Below are 23,424 nucleotides of genomic sequence, written 5' to 3'. Positions count from 1 at the left end.
GTTTTGTTGCAGTACGTGATAGGGGAGGGAATATTTATATTTTTCTGTGCAGTTTCGGGTCTAAAAGATCAATATGCAAAATGGGTAGTTGATTATTATTAATTCAATTTCATACAAATAGATAATCACCTTTAGTGTTTGTAGGCCTTGAGCTCATTTGATGACATGTAATGTGTGTTTAACTATACCATTAAATTATTTTCACTGGAAAATTAAGCATTCTGTTCTTGTTGTTTGTTGTTGTGGTTGTTTAACCCCGTTTAGTCAAGTACTAATTTATGTGGATCTTTGTGCCAATGAAACTAATGAACAAGAGATGTTGTAATACGATAGTTAAATAATATCATAATAAATAAATAATATGGAAATTTGATTGATCAAACTACTCTAAATTGTAAATGTTTATTTCCTGCAATTGCCACAGGAATTTAATTTATCATGGAACAATTCATTTTGATGGATTACAACATTTAATCGGCATATACACGTGGTTTATAATTTAGATTCAAATAAACCAAATAGCTTATTCTTTCTTTAAATATTTACATGTAAGCAATCTTTTAAAAAAGAATTCAAGATCACTTATCGGTGAACAGAATTATTCTTACAGTTCAAAATGTAAAATAGACAAATAACTTAGCGGCCACACTGACTGACAGACAACCATAATACCTTAATGTTGTAAACACAAACGAGTGTAATCGACTTTTGACCATTGCTTCCTAATAAGCCCCAGTACAAAACGCAACACTGACCAGACCGGCGGTTTAAAAAATATCGCAATGCCTTCGTACGTTTGGTGGACCGAACCGACATTCGCGTTATTATATAGATATATATCCATTTATCCGATTCTATAACGATCACAAACAGCACTGACGGACCAAAGTAAATCTGATGACAATCACAGCTTTCGTTAACAGGCTATATCGCTTGTGCATCTGCGTATTCAACTTATTTCTTTCCAGTAATGAATTACTCATGCGACATCGAATCCCGATACAAGTACATGAATTTACTAACAATAAATATATCCGCAAGTTAAAGCGTACCCCAAAACAGAAAGCACAATCTTTTTTATTCTAGGCTATATAAACCTACAGTCTACTGCCCCTCGTTTGCATTGATGTAAAATCATCCTTACCCGTTCTCTATCGCTTGTCCTAACCCAGCCAAAGCCACTCGCCAGTTCGCCATCCTTGCTAAAATCTACACTTAGTGTGCCAAGGCCAGCCATACCCAGCTCCCAGTCCCACCACTCACTACACACTGAGGAGAGAGACAAGAAAATGAAATTTATTATAGACTCTAAAGACAATTTCAAGTTATTGTTTCTTCCGGCGAAAGGGTTCCTTCTTACATAATAAAGCCCCTTTTGTGTGACGCGGAACAATACAAAACAAGTATTCTAATAAATAGCCACTTTTTTGTTCCCTCTCGAGGATGAATGGGATTGAGCAGTTGGGTTTGAAAGCAGCTGCTCGCGCATTCAGGAGAAGGGGGCGGAGCCCTGGCGCGAGGCGTCTCTCCTCCTTGGAAACGAACTTGAAGAACGAACCCGAGTCACAGAACAAATACAGTCAGTCTGCAGCCTTCACTCCGACATCACCACAAAAGTCTGCCCCATCTCTCCTCCTGCATGACCATAAATAACTTTCATCAACCAGGTCATTGTCACTCTTAAACAGGCAATTCCTTGTCGTCAAGAGGATAATAAGGACATACCTTAAATACTTAATAAAAAGCAGATATATTTGAAGTAAAAAAAAACATCAAATATACTTCAATATTAATCATCATTAGTTAAAATATCATTATTAATTTCAGTAATCTATGTTGTGATATAAGATATAAACAGGTGTATAACTGCCTCGTATACTAACATCAGTGCCTAAAAGTTTTGAAATTCAGCTGCACAGTTTTCCACCACATGGTTCTGACAGGTTTTCAGAGAATGGAAAGCTGTTATGTTATAGTTTAGAAGAGACACCCATGCCACACTAGGGCATATAATTAAATTGCATTTGGTCTTGTGATGACCTTGACAATCTAAATACTCTCTCAGTTTTTTCAATCACTCCCCAGCGCTCAAAATTTCAAACTTTTCAATGCTACTGCAGAGCTGTTTCAGGTAGAAAATAAAGCACGAAGGAAGAGTGAGGCTAACACTTAACATACGGTATATGTGTGTGCTGCATGTGCAAGATAACATTTACAACTGCTGCTCCACAAACCCACTTAAGAGGACTGCAAACATACTGGAAAACCTGAAGTCTATCTGCAGAAAACATGTAATAGCATCTTTTCCGAGGTTCTTCCTTACCGCAGGTACTGTAATGACCTCTTTAAGGATGTTATCAAATTGGGAGGGGGTGGGCCTCAAGACAGTCTAGACATTATCAAATGACCTAATGAAAAAACTTTCATCTGTGAAGGAACCGAAGAAAATAAATTTGTATGAAAACAGACACACAGTCCAAACTTAAGTCAGTGTGATTCTGCACTCTCACTAAATGATTTTCTCCTTCCCTCATACCTATTAAACAATGGGGTAACTTAAACATGTAAAAGGGCACTATATCTTTTTTATGCATATTTAACTAAACAACCAAAGCAAAAGAGAATGAATATATCGAATAGCTTTACACTCTACCATAATGAATAGTTCAAGGAAAAGTAATTATATGGTAACAGGCAGTGATTAGGTTTATCCATCCCTAACCAGTCTTAAATTTATGCTAAAACGTGCAGCAGAGCGAGATTCTTTCTAACGTCACAGTCAGTGCAAGCGTCTTCACAAAATCATTAGCCCCAAACAGAGACTTGTTGAGCCCCATCAACAGCACGACTTTGAGCTTCATCACTGCACAGTTCATTAATCTCTCACCATGGCTTTTCTGGCTGGCGGTGGTTAAACACCCCTCTCTGAGTATAGCTCTCCTTCACCGGTATACCGCTGTGTTAATTTCCTCTCTCTATTAGCACAGCGCAGTTAATCAGGTTTCCTCTACCCAGCGGTGGCACGGGCGTGAGAGCCATGAGCAGGTGTCAAGCCTGTCTGTGTTGCTTACATTGGCAATCTGTCTCCCAACTTCGCCACTGCAGGATAATGGAGGCCTCATATACAGCTGATTCTGCCACAGCTATTGTGCCCAATCTGTTGCATTAAACACTTGGCAGACGTAATTACAAATAATCCTGCCTTTTTCCCCTCTGCCACAGCTCTTCCCAGTCTCTGTGTAAACAAACACAGTAACCCTTCACTAGCAGGCCTCATTAGTATTTGTCGATATCGCTCAGCTTGATAGAAGTATTTGCTTTGGGCAATTACACTTAAAGTGTCATTACATGGATTAGTTTGAATTAAGTCACATGCGTTTGGTGATAATTTAGTTAACTCCATCAATTTTTATCATTGTTTTATTTGACTACAAAGTATTTTATGGTTGTACTTAAGTATAGACGGTTTCATCGGACGCACGTGCGCTGACGCGATACACGTCTGGATCCGAACTTTACTTCCGGTTTCGTTTTTTTAATGGGCTGACTAGTTGCTAAACTGATCTCTTGAACAAATGCCTCATTAAAAATAAAAAGGTTTTGGTTTCCTAGGCAATCTATGTATTTTTTGCTTGTTATATAAATAAACTACGTTTAAAGAACTTTGTTGTTATTTATTGTTAGCGGAGTTTACCGGAAGTTACGTGCAGACCACGACAGCTGCTTGTTTATGTTGTTACTGCTGAAACCGTCTATAACCCAAGGTCCCATTTTAATAATAATGAAAAAGTATAAATTATGACGAATATTTCTGGTTCTGGGACTTTGAGTCACTTTTGATGGCATAACTTTCTTGGTCTGTTTTAGGACTCGTATATGGTGGCACTGAGAAAAGCTCCTTTTCACCATGTTGATTTATGCAGCATTAGCATAAATGCAAAAAATATTCAAAGGCAGAACACATTTCGGCATAACCCTTTGTACTGAGATGAAACGGCAGTCACAACACTGCTTTGATGGCTCCCCATATCTCTGTCCAGAGCTGTCTGCTGCTTCGTATGTTTTAAGACACAAAAACAGAGATGAGGCCATGAGACCAAAAGGGAAGAAAAATTGTTGGGTCAAATCTAAAAGCGTGGGGGCTTTTAAGTGCAGAGAGGTCCTTCTTCCCTCTTCAAGCCTGTCATCAATACATCAACTTCACCAGCCTTGGTTGTCCTAACTTACAAAATCCCTCAAATTAAAGACAAAATGTGTCAGAAAGAGCCGGATGTCCAAAATGACTTCCAAATAGACTTCACTGTGATCTGATACAGTTTGGACACTTGATAAATTGTTTCATTGTTTTACTGTCAATGCGCACTTTCAGATCTTTCCTAAACCATTTAAATCATCTGTTGTTATCGTCCAGGAATAAGTAGTAGTTAAAATGTTATTGATATATATGTTATTAGCCTGATTTCCATTTAAGATTTGTACAAAACTTTAGCATTATTTTCTAAATGTTGATAAACTATTGTAAAATGACAGCTCTTCCATTAACCGATGTTAAGTGACTAAAGCGTATTTTTGTTCTCATTTCAAAAACAATGGCGATGATTTGAAAGCATACAGAACATTCGTCTCTCCAATCGCAGTATTTTGATGTCATGCACTTGTCGGTTTTTACAACACCACATGAAGCCGAACATAACTCTTCTATCTTGTCCTCCAACCAAACATATCACGCCAGATTTAAAGCATGTGACTTACACGCATCACGCAAATTGCAGTTTTAGTTCTGCAATATATACCTTTTTCGAACCACCCCACAAATTAGGACTCAACATAAGGGAGAGAGATTCGGGCCAGTAAAAAGTATCGTCAAATATATGTTCTGCCTGTGGCCGTTTACTTGTATGTATTCTTATGCAATGTTACCAAAGCATCGAGACATTTTAAGGGTCACGAACGTTAACTTCTCAGGAATGTCATAAGGATTCTCCTACCTTATTGGTTGTTGTGGACATTGTTTCGTGTGTAGCGTGTTACATCAGCTGGTAGAGCAAAGAGACGTTAAAATGGTGGCAGCGCTATCTAACTATGAAGCCAAACGAAAACAGAATTATTGAAAGGATTACTTCATTTTCTTAAAAAAATCCAGATAATTTACTCACCCGCTTGTCATCAAAAATGTTGATCTCTTTCTTTGTTCAGTCAATTAAGTTTTTTGAGGAAAACATTCCAGGATTTTTCTCATTTTAATGGACTTTAGTGGACCCCAACAGTTTACAGTTTCAATGCAGTTTAAAGGTGCAGTGTGTAATTTTTAGAAGGATCTCTTGACAGAAATGCAAAATAATATACAAAACTATATTATCAAGGGTGTATAAAGAGCTTTCATAATGAACCATTATGTGTTTATTACCTTAGAACGAGACCTTTTTATCTACATACACGAGGGTCCCCTTACATGGAAGTCGCCATTTTGTGCCACCATTTTTCTACAGAAGCCCTTAACGGACAATTGTTTTTACTAAGTTGTCTCCGACGATGATGTTTGTCCGGTGGTGGCCACCGTAGTTTCTCTATGTGTCTCAAAAGCGAGGGCTTAGCAGTGGAATAAGCCATTGGTTGCAATTCGCAACCTCACCACTAGATGCCGCTAAAATGTACACACTGCACCTTTAAAATTGCAGTTTCAGCACATCTTCAAAGGGCTCTAAATGATCCTTATCGAGGCATATCTTATCTAGCAAAACCAATTGTCATTTTTGGCAAGAAAAAAAAATCACTTTAAAACCACAACTTCTCGTTTTGCACCAGTTGTGTGACGCACCAGCGCAACCTCACATAATTGCGTCAGCATGTGGAAAGGTCACGCGTTACATATATGAAACGCACCTTTGCGGACCATTTTAAACAATAAACTGACACAAAGACATTAATTAGTATCATTCCACATACAACAACGTCAGAACGGTCCTCTTTCTCCACACTTGTAAACATTGGGGTGATAGTTTCGCATACGTCATCAGTGACCTTTTCACGTGATGAAACAATACGTGAGGTCGCGCTGGCACGTCACACGGCAGGTGCAAGATGAGAATTTGTGGTTTAAAAGTACATATTTTGTATTTTTCTTGCCAAAAATGACCAATTGTTTCGCTAGATAAAACCCCTATGCCTCGTTTGGGATCGTTTAGAGCCCTTTGAAGCGGTGTTGAAATGGCAATTTTAAACCGCAATGAAACTGTAAACTGTTGAGGTCCAATCAAGTCTATTAATCTGAGAAAAATCCTGGAATGTTTTTCTCAAAAAACGTAATTTTTTTCTCGACTGAACAAAGAAAGACATCAACATTTGGGTTGACATAAGGGTGAGTAAATTATCTGGATAGTATTCCTTTAACATCTTGGAAGCAGACATTTACTTGGGTAAAACAATTTTAAGACACATAAGCAAAATAGCATAAGACACACCAACTAAAAAACTAAAAAATATAAATAGAGGTAATAACAAATTCAAAAACATGTCTAGTTCGGATAAAATCAGATTAAGATAAAATCAAGTACTAACAGCCAAAGTAAAAAGGTGGCCAATATGGGTTTGGAATGAGAAACCACCTATTCTTTTAATATATTAATTCTGAAAATAAAATGAAAGTTGAAACACAAAAGCATTTATCACAGTACAGACTACAGTAAGCCTCCCCTAGACGAAAACACCAGCTGGAATATAAGAATATTTACAAATAAAAATTAACCTTAAAATAATGCTACAGTTCTTCTCGCTGAACATGTTAAGGTATTGCAAAAGATAATTTCATTAAAAGACACAGGATGTTCACTCAGAAACCAATCATCCATTATACAAGAAAATCTATCCATCACACAGAGAGCGTATATACCCATTATCCAGACATCGATGGGGTGTTTTTCTTATTTTCATTTTTTACCCATCAATTACCATAAGATTTTAAGCATTGTTCCACTCCTCAATTAGCCGCAACACCTTTTCCTTTGATTGATCCATAATGAATGTAATGGGTTTAACAGACCACAGACAGATCACTTAGAGGAGCTCTGCTAATGGCAGTGGCAGCTCCAGGGCTGGAGTGATGTCAGTTTCTCCAAGCCCCAGCTAATTAGACACTGTGTCGCTCATTACACAGGTAATAAGCCCTAACGCTAATGGGTATCAGGCAAGACCCCCAAACACTAGAGAAAGGCAGAGAGAGGAGGGGAAAGAAGATGAGGGGCACGTTAACAGAGAAAGCAGGTGAGAAACAGAGAGAGAGAGACAGACAAGCAAAGAGAAATCAGTAGAGAATTTTCATGATGGGGAAAACACCTTAAAATGAACAGAGCTTAAAGCGCTAATGTATTTTTATGCTACGCCTTTTAATATACTACACCAGTCTTGTTGGTCAAGAGTAAACAAGTCATTTTTAGCACAAGATGAAGGCACAATGGTTGCTATGCACTGGATAAAGGGCCGCTGGAGGGGGAACCTGGGGGGAGGAAGGAAAAAGGGAAGGAAAAGCTGGCATTAGAGAGACGGAGCGATGGTTTCCTTGTTAACCACTTTCCCACTTAGGCCTTGTTAGCACCAGAGCTCTCAGCTGTACCTATTATTGGTGACGGATGCTATGCTTGACTTTCTGAAAATTACAGACACACGCGCTGCCCCAGAGAAAAAAGCCACATTGGCCTTCAGAGCTCCCATGTGATGTTAGACATCATTAAAGATCCTCTACATAACTCTACTACCGTCGGCAGACTTCACTAAACTTCATAGTTTTTGACAATTTTATTACATATGGTTATATAAACTAATTGTTGTATACAGAATAAACAGTTTGAGAAAATTTATTAACTTTTTACATTTTAAAAAGAATGTAAATATATGTTGTATAAGTTTTATTGTTGTCACCACTTTAAGAAACAGCTTGGTGTCTTCAAATATTTACTATTTTTAATATCCCTCCTTGTTTAACATTGGCCAAAATTTTATTTTTGCTTGATTTAATGTCAAGCAATTTCTGTAAGCTGCTCCAAGGATCCCTTCAGCGTCCACTAAAAACTTATGGGTGCTAAGAATTTAATTATTTTCGTTTGGGAAGTATTTTTGTATCAGCTAATTACAGTTGCCATTAATGCCAGATTCCATTGCATTCCCGGTTCTGCAACAAATGAATGTGGGAATGCAGGTGCATTAGCCACAAGACAAATGTCAACACTTTGAAGCATTTTTAATTTGTTATGAGGTTATTTTGAAACAGAACACAAAACAGAAGGGTTACACAATGTGCCACTTGAAATGAGATCATTAAATGAGAGTACAGCAGAAACAGAGTTTAAATTTAAAGATTCCCAGCCAACCAGCCACACCAGAGCCATCTTTTTAATATGTGATCTCAGTGGTCCTGTGTAAGTACTGGAATAAGTTCTTTCTTTTTTTTAATAGGAAGGGGGCATAATCCCTCATCTCATCTCCTCATGGGGTCATGCTCAGACCTCTTCTAATAACCTTAATCTTATTACACACACATAAAAGTTATCCCTCGATATATGAGGATTTTCAGCATGAGACTAATGCGGCTTATAATGCATTCATTGCTCGGCTAAATGAAAAATAACAGTGAGGCACCCTTAAAAAACTCTAAAAACTATCCATTACTTCTAATAACTAATTATTACGCATTTAATGATCATAAATAATATTTGGCGAGTCCCTGTTTTGGGCCTCTAGAAATGAAGCAGGTAATACAGTTTAATTAAATTAATTATTTTTTGTAAAAATGTGATTGATTTAATCAACGATTTTGGAATCAAAAGTTTTTTAAACAAATGTTTGATCCATTAACAACACCAGAGAGCACCTAATTAGTCCCAATCAAACTCTAGGGAGGCAACCTGTTAGTGAGCGGCTGGGATACATTGGAATTGTGACTCTGTGTGTGTGTGAAATGGCTATTTAACATGCCCATGAGCTGAGCAGCGGGGTCTGAAGACTGTGTAATCTCATTTAACCCTCACTACACAACACTAATTAGAGCCGACACGCTAACAACACACACCGAAAAGCCTCTCAGCGAAAAAGTCAACACCAGCCAATGACCCAGCACGCTTATTCTCGCTCTGCCCCAAACTCTTACTCTCCCTGGGGAGGAGGCACAATTTTAGCCTGAGGATAGCGGGGTGTAACCCGTCACCTAGCAGGGGCCTCCCCAGAGCCGAATTAAAGCTCTTTGGTCCTTTCTGCCCCGTTTTTGGGAGAAAGGGTCAGTGCGGTACCCCACCAATTTTAGCGTGTGAATGTGCGGTTGTGTGTGTGTAACAGTCCAGCGGGTGAGCTCCCCCTTTTCCCTCTCTGGCTCCCAGCGTTTGAAATGAGGTCATCATTGTAAAGGAGGTCTGAGTGGATCAAAGCCCCCTACCTACACCTGCCCTTTTCTTCCGTCCTCGCGCTCTCTCTTTTCTCTCGCTTCTCATTTATGTCTTGAAGTTTCCTATTGACTAGTAGCTTCTAAGAAGCCCCCTGATGCCCTGAGATGCCTGCTCCTCTAAAAAGCCCCCACTAAATTTTGCTTACGGCTATATTTTCTGGCAACTGGCTGAGGTTAAAATTGTCCGAGAAAAAAGCCACCCACTAATTCACTTATATTCGATTACCCTCTCTGGGTTTTTAAAACGCATTTTTTTTTAAATGAACCAGGCATTGAAAGAAGTGATGAGATGGGCTGTGTTGCAGATAAGGCCTCTAATCAGCATATTTAACTTTGCAATGCGTTTTAAAATCGCGAGGGTTTGGAACGACAGAAATGCACATCCAATATCAGCCCACACTGAGGGACAATACCACACTATTTTGATGCAAATCAAGGGACCCATTAATGTTTAAATTTATTTCAGTCCCATCTAGTAGAAGAAAACATTTATTTCCTGCAAACCCAGATAATTACTTTGCTACAAAATGCATATTCCATTAACTCAGGTGAACATTGTTTATTATATGTTGTTTTGTTCGGGTATGATAATGCAATTTAAGAGTGAATGGCATTTAGACCATTACACATGATGAGAAAATAAATGTAAAAAAAATCCTCCAATGCAATGTAAGTAAGTAAATTAAAGTTTTGCTCGAACAACGAGCGGATAGGTTTGAGAAATCCTTGCGCTACTTTGTTACTTCATCTTTTAATTTCATAAGACTCTTATTTGTTATAGTAATTTTTTTCTTTAACCTAAAGCCACAAATAAATCCAGAACTTATACTGCTAATAAAGTCTACACTTCAATTCGGTGTATTATGGTACATTACAGCCAATTCTTTAAATGGCTTTCACAAATAATATAAAGACTATATTAGATGTGTAAGTCATCTAAATGAACTAACTCTTGAAAACAAACCCACACAGGTTTGAGAAATGCTTGAGGAAAAACTGTTCTAATAGAACCAAAACAAATGTACATTAAGCATCAGGTTTTATTTAATGATGTTATATCAAAAAGAGGAATCTATGTGAATTCATGTCTTTATCTGTGCAATTCTTTATCAGTCACTAAACCCACTTAAAAGTCAAAGCAATCACATGTCAACCACAGGTAAAGACTACAGTGTGTAGCAACACAGCTATAAAGATCCTGCATTTACACAAGTTGACACGAGGCATAAAGCTAAACCTTTGTTTTTATCTGTGCAAGCATGCAAACAAACAAACATACTAATGCACATACAGTAACTGTATATAACCGGAGGACTATAATACCAATCAATAAAATACACATGGACTAATTACAATATAAAAGTGCTTAAAGAGATCAAATGAGCAATTAGAAATAAAGGTTTTACTTTAATTTCAATCATTGACACGGTCGTAGTCGTATTAAATATATTAGTTCTTTGTATATGAATATAAATAAATAAATATACATACATACACATATATATACATATACATACATATACACACATACATACACATACACACATATATACACACATACAAACATATACATATACACATATATACACATACACACATATATACACATACACAGATATATACACATAAACGTGTATATATATTTCTTTACATACATATACGATGAATGCTTTTAGAAAACAGTAAATTACAAAAATGAATTTATCTGGGTTTTCACAAACTGGATCACATATGTATTTTAAATTAGCTTGTTTATAAAGTCCAACACATTATTTATTTATTATGTATAGGTTCCAGCTGAGGTTTTCAAACTGGGGTCCAGGGACCCCCAGAAGGTTCCAACGGGTCCGCAGAACATTTTAAGAGGAGCAAAAAATGTGTAGCCAATTATTTAAGTTCGTAAACAATGTGCTGTCTGTATAACATCACAATTACTATTTATATAACACAGTTTAAATATTTATTTAAAAAAATACACATATATATTTAGGAAAGGGGACTCTCGCTAAAGGTTAATCATATGTGCCATCAAAAGGTTTGAAAACACCTAAGTTAAAGTACTTAAGGTCATTGGGATCTTCAAAAAAAAAATCATATTAATTAAGTAGTTCAACAGACACACGTAAAAAAACGAGTTATTTCTGTTTTTGTTTACAATAAATAACAAAACGCATTTAGCCATTACCATCTCTTAGGAAAATGGCTACAGCAACAAGCAACAAATTGGACTGTGTACAATTCAAAACTACTTACACATCTCTAATTAATAAATCTTTATCGTTTGCTCCCTTTCTCCCCCTCTCCCCCCCACACACACGCAATTATTACAACAACACAAAAGATCCAGGCCTAGGTCATTTGACAACAAATAACAGCCAAGAGGATAGACCAAAATAGTTTGGCTGCATCAGCAAACTGCTGTGGTCTCGTATTGCCTATTCCCCTTCCACCAACTAACACAATAGAGCGAGCAGAAGCCTCCAGAGAGAGGCAGAGCAATAGAGAGAGATGCAGAGTGTGAGAAAGAGATGCGGGAACAAAAACACACAGTCTGCTCTCCTTCAGTCCAGAACGCTTGCAGTGCAAACACGTTCGCTCCACAACAACACTGGACCTTTTCCTCATCCCTGCGCATGGATTCTATATCATCCAGCAATTGTGAAAGGAGAGAGGATTTTAATTAGCTTCTCTGCTTCCACCTCTAACAAGGATTTAATTAATAAGGAGGTTGGCATAATTAGTTGGAGATGGGCTGCTGATGCTCACATATCACTTTTTGTTGACACGGTACACACTTAGCCACCAAAACACCTCTTACACACACACACACGCATGCACGTGCAATTATTGAAACGCTAATGTACTTGAGCTATTCCCCCAAGCGCTATTTTTTGCTCTGATAAAAGGCACGTCTACACTTGTGGATATACATAAGCACATATATACGTCTTTAATCCCGTGCAACGTGCGTTTGCTCACTGACTAACACTTTACACACAGATACTATCACTCACAAACTCATGCATACACACAGACACACACACACCCTGCCCCTGGTGACAGCGTAATGGATAGGATCTCTGTGGAGGCGACTGTCAAACCCGACCACCCTAATCAGAGCGTCAGAGAGGAAGATAAAGGAGAAAATAATGAGTGTCGGGTCGGGCCTTTCAAAGAGCAACAAAAGAGCCCAGGATCAGATAGACCAACACAATGTTGAGAGCAGGAGGGAGGAGAGAAGAGGAGAGGAGAGAAGAGGAGAGACGAGACATAGGGAGAAAAGAAAAAAGGAGAGGAGAAGAGACTAGATGAGAAGTAGGGAGAGGAAAAGAGTTATTTCATCTCATTAAAAGTCAGCCAACACATTTACTGCAAGGTTGAAGCCATTATAAACTGCAGTCCAAGCAGGGCTCACTTTTTCAACTGTTTGGGAATGTTTCACAGGTGATTCGCACCTTTAGCACAAAACCTTCCCGGTGTGATAAACACTTCATCCGTGGCATTATTATTGTAACATTGTATTTGTCACTGTTGCTTCTGGTTGCTGCTTTCTGTAAAGCAGTAATATGTGGATGCCTGTTTTTATACAACATCCACAATAAGGCAACACGTTCTCGCAGGAAATAATCATGCTGGGTCTGAAGTTTTTTGACCTAAAATAACTCTGGACTTTGGACAGTCATATAAAAGACAAAAGTGAACACAGATTTCAACCATCAACATCCAAAAAAAAAACAGAAAAGTAAACAATTCTGTATGGATCTTGGCCTATATCCCAAGTCCTATAACACAGTCTAAACCCATACAGGGCTTTGTGAAGTAAAAGATAAAAATACTGTTAATATATCTGCCTGTATAACATAATGAGCAGATAATATACTCTCAGAATATTTTTATTTATGCATTTGGCAGATACTTTTGTCCAAAGACTTTTAGTGCATTAAATGCATATTTTTATTAATGCTAACAAAATGTTCCACCAACTGAGCAATTCAACTCAACTCAATTCATGAAATATTTAAGATTGTAACTGGATCATAATAACGAAAGCAGCACTAATGTAATGTACAAGCGACATAAAACACAATATAATTGAAATGAAGAATACACTGTAGAAAAAGGTCTGTAGAAATTACAGTATTAATGGGTATTACTGGCAACTAGCTGCCAGTAACTTACTGTAGATTTTACATTTATGTTATTTACTGCCAACTAGCTGCCCGTAACTTACTGTAGATTTTACATTTATGTTATTTACTGGCAACATTTTGTTCAAAGTTAAATGAACATGAACATTTTTTTGACTTTATCTTCTACAGTAAGTTACTGGCAACCAGCTGCAAAATTACAGCAAATGTTTTAGAGTGTAAATAACGAAAATAGGAAAATTGAAGTTGCTATAAATATTTTTCTCTCTGTTTTCAATATCATTATCAAACTATTTAGCTTATTGCATTTAAAACTAGTTCTGTTTGTTTTATGCTAATACAGAAAATATTCCATGATTTCTGATGCATACACTGTAAAAACATTCTGTAGAAATTACAGCATTACTGGGTATTACTGGCAACTAGCTGCCAGTAACTTACTGTAGATTTTACATTTATGTTATTTACTGGCAACTGTTCATTTAAAGTTAAATGAACATAAAACATTTTCAGTCTTTATCTTCTACTGGCAACCAGCCGCATAATTACAGCTAATGTTTTACAGTGTACTCTTAAAGGAAAACACCACTGTTCTTTTATATTTTACTATGTTGTTCCCTTAACTTAGACAAATTAATACAAATCATTTTTAAATGCCTGCACTTAATCTTTGTAGAGTGCGTCGTGACTCGTGAATGTGTTAGCATTTAGCCTAGCCCCATTCATTCCTTAGGATCCAAACAGGGATGAATTTACAATCCACCAAACAATTCCATGTTTTCCCTATTTAAAGACTGTTACATGAGTAGTTACACGAGTAAGTATGTTGGCACAAAATAAAACACGACGATTTTCTAAGCTGATAAAAAATGAAAACTATATTGTATGGCGGAAGAGCACTTAGTTTGTAGCACTCGACCTCGGGTGTAGTAACACCATCACTCCTGACTTTGGAAGTTTGAACGAGAGGGGGAATTTGATGAATTTACGGTGCCCGAGGTCGAAGTGCTGCAAACGAGTGTTTTGGTGGCATGTAAGTAAATTTTTTTATCATATATATTTTTGGTTTCTGAATTGGGTGTGTAAGATACCAAAACCAATGTTATGTCATCTTAATCAGTGTCTTGTTGACTAAAACATGGCATCATTTTGAAATATGTCTGCAGCTCTTAGCAACCTTTTTGGTAGGCTTGAAAATATTTTCACAGAGCGGGGTTAGTTTTAAGGCTGCGTTACAACTAACCCCTCAGCACGAACTATATGATAACCGCTAATCTTTAGCGTAAAACTTGCCATTGTTTTAAATAGGCTACACACGAATGATTGCTGGCTGCCAACAAAATAAATGTGCCTGTCTTATCAAAAATGGTTTGTCAATATTAAAGGAATTTTCCATTTTCTTAAAAGAAAAATCCAGGTAATTTACTCACCACCATGTCATCCAAAATGTTGATGTCTTTCTTTGTTCAGTCGAGAAGAAATTATGTTTTTTGAGGAAAACATTGCAGGATTTTTCTCATTTTAATGGACTTAATAGACACCAACAATTAACACTTAACACGTAACAGTTTTTTTCAACGGAGTTTCAAAGGACTATAAACAATCCCAAACGAGGCATAATGGTCTTATCTAGCAAAACGATTGTCATTTTTGACAAGAAAAATAACAAATATACACTTTTAAAGCACAACTTCTCGTCTAGATCCAGTCGTGATGCGCTAGCGTGACCCCACGCAATACGTCATGACGTCAAGACGTCACAGAAGACGAACGCGAACCTCCGCCCCAGTGTTTACCAGTGTTGAGAAAGAGGACCGTTCCTACGTTGTTGTATGTCAACTGATACTAATTAATGTCTTCGTGTCAGTTTATTGTTTACAATGGTCCGCAAATGTGCGTTTTATATATGTAACACGTGACCTCCCTACGTTACTATGCATTTACGTTAGGTCGCGCTGGACCGGATCTAGACGAGAAGTTGTGCTTTAAAAGTGTATATTTGTTATTTTTCTTGTCAAAAAAGACAATCGTTTTGCTAGATAAGACTCTTATGCCTCGTTTGGGATTGTTTATAGTCCTTTTAAAACTCCGTTGAAAAAACTTTTTTAATTGTTGGTGTCTATTAAAGTCCATTAAAATGAGAAAAATCCTGGAATGTTTTCCTCAAAAAACATAATTTCTTCTCGACTGAACAAAGAAAGACATCAACATTTTGGATGACATGGTGGTGAGTAAATTATCTGGATTTTTCTTTTAAGAAAATGGAATATTCCTTTAATATTGATGGAATAAGGTCACGCCAAAGATTAAAATCATAATGAAATGAATGGCCAAAATCAGACTTTGATTTTCATTATCTCAGAATTTGATTGAGACTTTAGTATGGTTTTTACAAACTGGGTCACATATAAAAAAAAATTTTTTTGTCCTAATTGTGCTGCTTTTTCTCACATATATAGACAAAATAGTATTGAAATATTTGCCTACAAACTTAATTTTTAGCAAGTGTTACAACTAACCCCCTGCCTGTTACAATTAACCCCACCTATGGGGTAAGTTGTAACGTTTGCACTTCTGTCATGTTTGGTGTAATTGTCCAAAAATGGTAAGTAATAGAAACAAACTTCAAATGGTCATTTATAGCAGAGATGTGTGTGTTGCTTGTGTAAAAATATAATTAATCAAACTCAAAAAAATTTAATGATTGAGCCAAAACCAAAAAGCGTTAGGTTGTGCCAGCTCTCCCCTATGTATTAATTCGTCTAAGTTGAGGGAAGAACATAGTAAAATATTGAAAAACTGTGGTGTTTTCCTTTAACTGAAGTACCAGCATCATCCTTTGGAAGGCCACTTTGAAAATTCGTAAAGGCAATGCTGATTTCAACAGACAAATCTTTTTTTACAAAAATGATAAAAACTATGTAATGATGGTTTTGTCAAAGATTCTAGTCAGCCGAGTCCACCTGTATTTCACCATCGCCGAACATCTCCTCTTTTAAAGCCCTGTGGAGCCTAATTATCAGTCTCACGCTAATTATTGCTGCTTCATTTAGCCGAATAACAACAATCATTAGAAATACCCCAAACCGAGCAATAAACAACAGCAAGAGCCACAAAATAATACCATCACTCTCAACTGTTGTGACAACCTGCGAGCGACTGTTGAGCAGACGCATGCCCCGTGGCATTGTGAGAGAATCAGCCCTGTGATATTCACATTCTTAGGATAAAAAGATAACAGGTGGGAACATGCAACATCCAAACAGCCTCACTGAGATCAATGAGCAATTTATTAGCTTTGATCTGTTTTGACAGCTAGCAGACCAAAGCAAAATGAATTCTTTGTGGGTGGGACCATAACCTCCAACTATGCCAAATTATTGTTATTTCATTACATGTTAATAATAACTGTTTGATCAATAAAATCAGATATGTATAAATAAATAAATAAATAAATAAAATATATTTCTATGGTTCTGGAAGCCCCATATGTAAAAGTTGATGTTAGTCATATAGTGTAGATGTTCACCGTTATGGTTAAACCATGGTGGGAATAACTAGATGAAATGGGTGAGTGGTGGCCAGAGGCCGTGTGAACTCCAGATGAACAGCAGAGCTCCACTGTAAGCTGAGCTGACGGAAAATAGCCCCTAATTAAAGACATGACAGCCAGCACTATCATATTCAACCACCTGCTTAATAATACACAAAAATTAAAGGGAATATATACCGCCCCTTCCCTTCTCCCATTCATATTTAATAACCTGATCACCTCCCCTGGGAGCCTCCAGCCCAGTGGAGAAGAGGGACTATTTGGAGATATGTTATAGCACACGTAAACAGGTACAGTAGAATGATAATACATGGTTAGTTTCATATCTTATTTGCTTTTAACTTAGTGAACATCTGAAACGTAAAGTTGAGATAGAAGAGGAGAATACATGAGAGAAAAGGAGAAAAAGAAGAGAACGCATGAAATGAGAAAGCTCCACAAAAACCAGACAAACTCCTTGGCAAATTCTCGTCTAACAGAGATGAGTCATTATCTGATAGATTTCAGAGCGGGTTCCCACGTTATTGTTTGAAAAGACAGTAATCACCCTACAACAGCCTGGGAATGGGATACTCAACACCGCCTCTATCATCCATGAGAAAACGTTGGAAATACTCGGAACAATAAATCACAGATACTGTACAAACAGCCTTTCACTGAGAAATCAAACACGGGAGAACATCCATGACTATTTATGATGACCATACTTTCGATATTTCTATCGGTTTATTTAAAAAAATACTGCAGCAATAATGAAGTTACAGTAACCCTACTTAGTTAAAAAATAATCACCTTCCATAATTTCATCAATTTTAAGTAAAAAGTCCGTACAACATGAAGATTAATTGACCATGTACGTGTGATATTTCTGTTACCAATTATTTTTCATGCTTTACAAAAATGTTACAAAAGTGGTTTAAAAACAGACCCACGAATCAATACAGCTGGCAGAGGCTTTAATTTAAAAAGGCATTTCTTTCACTGTGAAAAATCCATCTTTGGGGATTTCTGCAATGCTGTCATTCGTGTGTTTTGGTTTAAGACATGTCATATCCTTTGTTAAATCACAGGATACATGTGCCACAAGACAAGGTTAAAAAATAAACACGCACACACACACAAAGATTCTGGGGAGGCTTGAGTCCACCCCCTCTCATCTTATAAATCCACATAATCCCATCAAATCACATATTCACACCCCCACCATACTCTCAAAGAGGTGAAAAAACGTTTGTTTTCCTCCTAATTCTACCTTTGTCTTCTCATTCGCGTTTTCATGTGCAGACGCAGCAGATTTGTGAGCGTGTGGGCAACGGAGAAAACGGTCCTGATACCCGATCAGCCCAGAAGCAAAAAGGTGACACTTAATCCTGACGTTAGGCTGTTGACCCTTAGCAGTCACCTCGCTAATTCAACATTAATAGTTGATGAATGCCTGCATACACACATCTTGTGTAACCAAACTTAAGTAACAAGTGGGCAGAATCATTCAAGGGGAAACAGTAGGGGCAATTTTATCCACTTTTTGCTCCTTCATGACGGACTCTGAGATATCCATGCATGCTCACAGAGCTCCATTTATTTATTTAGTTAGTTTATTTGTCAGGGACAATGTACAAAAAACATTAATCTTACGAAAAGATGTTTTGTACCAGAGTTAGCAAAAGCTAATTTCCATCTGCAGTCCCCTGGCAGGTGCACACAATATTAAAGCTCACATAACACACGCTGTTTCTGCACTTCTGATGTTAATCTGGAGTACCTATAGAGTAGTATTACATCCTTTATATCTCCGAAGAGTCTTTAGTTTAATCAGATTTATAAAAGAAAGATTAGCTTTACCGACTCTTTCCGATAACGTATGAAAAAATGAAGAAGGAGGAGTTATACCGTGGGAGGAGCGAGTACGAGTCATGCAACACTATACGCACAACCGGCGCAACGTCATAGAATGTCTCTGAACAGGTTTACGCCCACTTTTGGGGGAAAACAAACTAGATCTTCCATTGACTTCTATTCAAAATAGCGGAACAAAGCAACGTTCGTACACAGCCGGTAGACGTAAATAACTTATGAAATCACTTAGATTAAACATGTTGAGTAATTATCTGTCCACCCTGCCTGCCATAGAGCGCGAAATATACATTAACACCTTTAATTTGTTCAATATAAAAACATGTCCCTCCCATTCTCACAGCGTCAAATTTGTGTAACAATGCTCCCCATTGGCCAGAGGTGTCTTACCCGGACATCTACTCGTACCTCATCGAGTCAACAGAGAAGCCAGTGAATTATTTTACTTCGTATTGAAAGTTACTTCGTGTTTATATATTATGTCTTTATAATTAAAGTACTGAGTGCACTTTTCTGTCTAGCCATACAACTAGCCTTAGTGAAATTTCCAGCAATCACTGGATAAAGTTGTTACACAAATTTGACGCTGGGAAAATGAAAGGGACATGTTTTTATATTGACCAAATATAAATATAAACACTGTTTAACTTACGATTCACTACATGTTCATGTCATTTATATAATATGCACGCGACTATTTCCAACATACATTTCTAACATCTCACGTTGATTGACAGGTGGGCGGGGTTTTCCTGGGGGAAGTGCCCATATAAAGAAGTGATACATATATAAACCCCTGAAACGTCAGCTGGACCCGTAATTGAAAAAACTTTCCGAACCTTGTACGAACCTTGGCGAAATGCATTTGGCACAGAAATACTCTGTATCACGCCCAACTGCTTTTTTGACACTTTGTCTACGTTTAGCATAAGGAAACAACTCTATAACTGTGTTAATAAGTCAGAATGCTTGAAATACCATTGAACCACCCCTTTAAAACATAACATCACAAAAAACCAACACAGCCTAAAATACATACAACTTTAAAACATTTATACATTTTAAGTGTGCTAATGCTAATGGTTATCGAGGATGTAGATCACCTTCAACACTAAATTCAGCTGTATACTCTTCAGTTTAATATATTAATCAATACCAGCGCAGAAGCTAGAAACTTTGCGATCCACTCGTACAGTAATACTGTAACGCAGACTAGTTTTACTCTGGCTCACCTTTGAACTCCTTTATGAGTGTGGTATTCCAGGTGACTGATTCTGGCCCGTGCTCTGATGACTAATTGATTGGTGTTAATCTGCAGCTAAATGAAATATTCAGTTGATTCAGGGAAAGGCAGACAGGGCTTGATGGGTCATGTGACCCCATAAGGTCATGTGATAGGGCTGCGTGAGGGACTCATTAGCTGGCCTGATGAGCAGCAGGCTGTTGGCTTGTTAACCCCGCGCAGGATTGGTTTCACTCCCAAACTGGCCCGGTCACAATTTCGAACAATAAGTCTTTTCTTTCTTCTCGCTTAGCTGGACAGGGTCATGAGCTAAACTGGTGGGCACTGCCTCCAGCGTATATGCGCAGTTACAGGTAAACGCTGAAGCTTCGGAAAACAAATTTTCTTTTGTCTCCTCAGTTCCATCTTATTATTACATGGCCACAGTCCATACCGTGACATTCGGACGCCCAGGCACTCGCAACCCCCATTTCATCAGCGGAAATGGCCCTGTGCACCGCAGCACGCGCGAAAGTGCACTCCAGTCTTTCAAAAACACCTTCACTTTGCTCTCAGCGGCAAAGCCTTTGAACTGCTCCTTTCAAAAATGCTGCCCTTCTAGCCATGAATAATATTTGCCAGGTGTTAGAGAGAGAGCAAGCGAGCGAGAGACAGATGGAGAGAAAGCCGGAGAGAGACGGGAAGGGAAGAGCTGTTGAAGGTTCTGGTGCTTGAGGTGGAGAGAGCAAGAGGCCTGCTTATTAGTTGTCGCTTATTGGTTTCTTGACACACACACATAAATGTAAGCACACTATTACACAATCACAGGTACACACACAAACAACATGAAAGATGAAAGGCTTGGCTTTTCCCTATACCTTTAATTTAGAGTTAAAGAATGGGAGGTTGTCGGGCAATGGGGAAGCAGATGTATAAATATATAAAGAAAACCACATGCGGCTCTCTCCACACGTGTATAATTGCATTACTCTATAAAGTTTTACATTTCCACAGCTTCTTTGCTGATCATTTTATCCAATTCTATTGGTACATGCCAATAATTCAGTACATATTCGCATAAAGACATTCTGTACAGCTTAAAGCAACATTAAAGGTGCACTACAGAAGAATTGTTAAAAGATAGGCCAAAGTTCTGTAGTGCACCTTTAAAAGTAAAACAATGTTGGATTGTAAGAATATTTTTGTTTACAAAAACAATTTTGGTACCATGTTGGGAAGCAACTTAGTGCATAAAATCTGGTTCCAAATACATTCAATTTACGTTTAGGCATTTTAGGAAACACTTTATTCAAAGTGACTTACAAAGGTAAGGAAAACAGCAAAGCAATTTATAATAGGGAAGCAATATGATGAGAGGTGCCATATAGAGTCACTTTCAGCTTACAATGTTTAAGTATTATAACAACGCGTTTATAGAGAGAGAAAAGATTAGGTTATTTTGTTGTTGTTTTAAAGGTGTGGGATTTTTCGTCAAAAGATCCTTCTAAACAGGGACGTGCACAGGAAGTTTTAGGGGCAGTTGCTCCGACCTAAAAAAAGGGCACCCCCCTAAAAAAATTTTTTTTTAATTCATGGCCTATATGAAGTACTGAGAATAACAGGGTCTTTATTAAAATCAGCAAACATGTTTGCCTAATGCCTACCAAAAATAGTAGCCTAGGCTGCTTGTCTGCAAGCTATGATAGCTAGCTGCTATCTGTCTGATTCATGAAGATTTTAACAGAGGTGGAAAGAGTAGTCAAAAACTTTACTTAAAGGAATAGTCTACTCATTTTCAATATTAAAATATGTTATTACCTTAACATTTTATGGCGTGATAGCACTTTTGGGAGTACTTCGACTCGCCTGAAAAGTCCGCTCCCCTTCTCCCTCTCATAATGGGAGAGGGAGGGTGTTACTGCGCCGAGTCGAACTACTCCCAAAAGTGCTATTACGCCATAAAATATAGTTCCTCTTTTAAATCCGCTTAGAAAAGCGCTACGTTTTATTTTGTACCACCAAACTTGCTCGTATGGCTACTCGTCTTGGATGGGAAGTGCGTTGATGTGTTTGGTCGCTTCTAACTTTATCTCTAGATGGTACCATTGAATGAATGGGGCTAAGCTAAATGCTATCGAAGCGTCGCAGCGCGCTCCAGCGCTTAGTTTCCTCATGAGGACATCAAAATGTCCCCACAAGGTCACAAAAACACTGGTATTCCTATCTTTGTGGGGACAATTGGTCCCCACAACATGATAATTACCAGGTACACACACACACGCACACACACGCACACACACGCACACACACACACACACAATACAGTGCCCTCCATAAGTATCAGAACAGTAAAGACAAGATTTTTCTGTTTGCTGTGGAGACCAGAAATTGGTAAGATAAATATCAGTATGTCAGAAGTTTAGAATGTCAAATTTTATTAACCTTTGTTTACGTTTCAACACATACATGCTTTAACAACAAAGAAAGAACAACAACAGCATTAAATGCTGACTTATGTGTGTTGTACCCAAATGCACATAAGTGAATCAAACTGATCCTACACATTTTATGCTTTCATGTGCAAACAATCAGGACCCATTAGCTCAGTGCCCATTAAAAAAAATAATGTGACAGATTCTGTACTTTTGTCTCATCTTCATCTTTTAATGTTTAGACATTTCTTGACTCCACAGCAAACAGAGGAATACTTATGAAGGGCACTTCTACAGTATGTGTAAAACTGCAACATACACAAACAGTACAGAAAAAAAATACAAACACATAGACAAGCATTTGAAATTAACAAATTAAAGCGTAACTAAACCATAAACCAACTTTTTTTAGTTAATGATCTGTAAGAATGGGGCTTTATTAGTGCTGTTCATTGATTTTAGTAAGTTTTTTGACATTTGGATATAAAGTGTTTCAATACTACAATATATGGTGTAAAAACGTCTGAGTGCTGCCCTCTTCAGGTTGAACGGTGGCTACTGCAGTTGAATTTTCCTATTGGATGTTGGGTCCAAAAAATGACTCGTGACGTAAGCAGGTTCAAGCTCACCACGCCCTTGTTACGATCTCACCACATGCTTGGTACGAGCTTAGTTCATCCCCTCTATCTCCGTTGGGATCTGCCCACTTTTCTTGCATTTTTCAAATATTGCCAGTGGGTGGAGTAAGGCTATGACAAGGGGTATAGTTACGCTTTAACTCTAGT

At 37.7% G+C, this 23,424-nt stretch overlaps 1 long non-coding RNA gene across 1 annotated transcript in view; it reads right to left on the bottom strand.

Moving 5' to 3' along the window:
- LOC129452119 (uncharacterized) overlaps positions 1–23,424 on the bottom strand; it is a 94,775-nt gene that overhangs the window by 9,153 nt on the left and 62,198 nt on the right. Inside the window, exons 2-3 of the long non-coding RNA XR_008646975.2 lie at positions 1,361–1,635; positions 1,145–1,269 (exon numbers count right to left, since the gene is read on the bottom strand). This is a non-coding gene — a long non-coding RNA (uncharacterized lncRNA). The remainder of the gene's footprint in view (positions 1–1,144; positions 1,270–1,360; positions 1,636–23,424) is intronic.

This window comes from Misgurnus anguillicaudatus, chromosome 17, assembly GCF_027580225.2.
Source record: "Misgurnus anguillicaudatus chromosome 17, ASM2758022v2, whole genome shotgun sequence".
NCBI classification, from domain to species: domain Eukaryota; kingdom Metazoa; phylum Chordata; class Actinopteri; order Cypriniformes; family Cobitidae; genus Misgurnus; species Misgurnus anguillicaudatus.
This window is presented reverse-complemented; position numbering and strand designations above follow the sequence as displayed.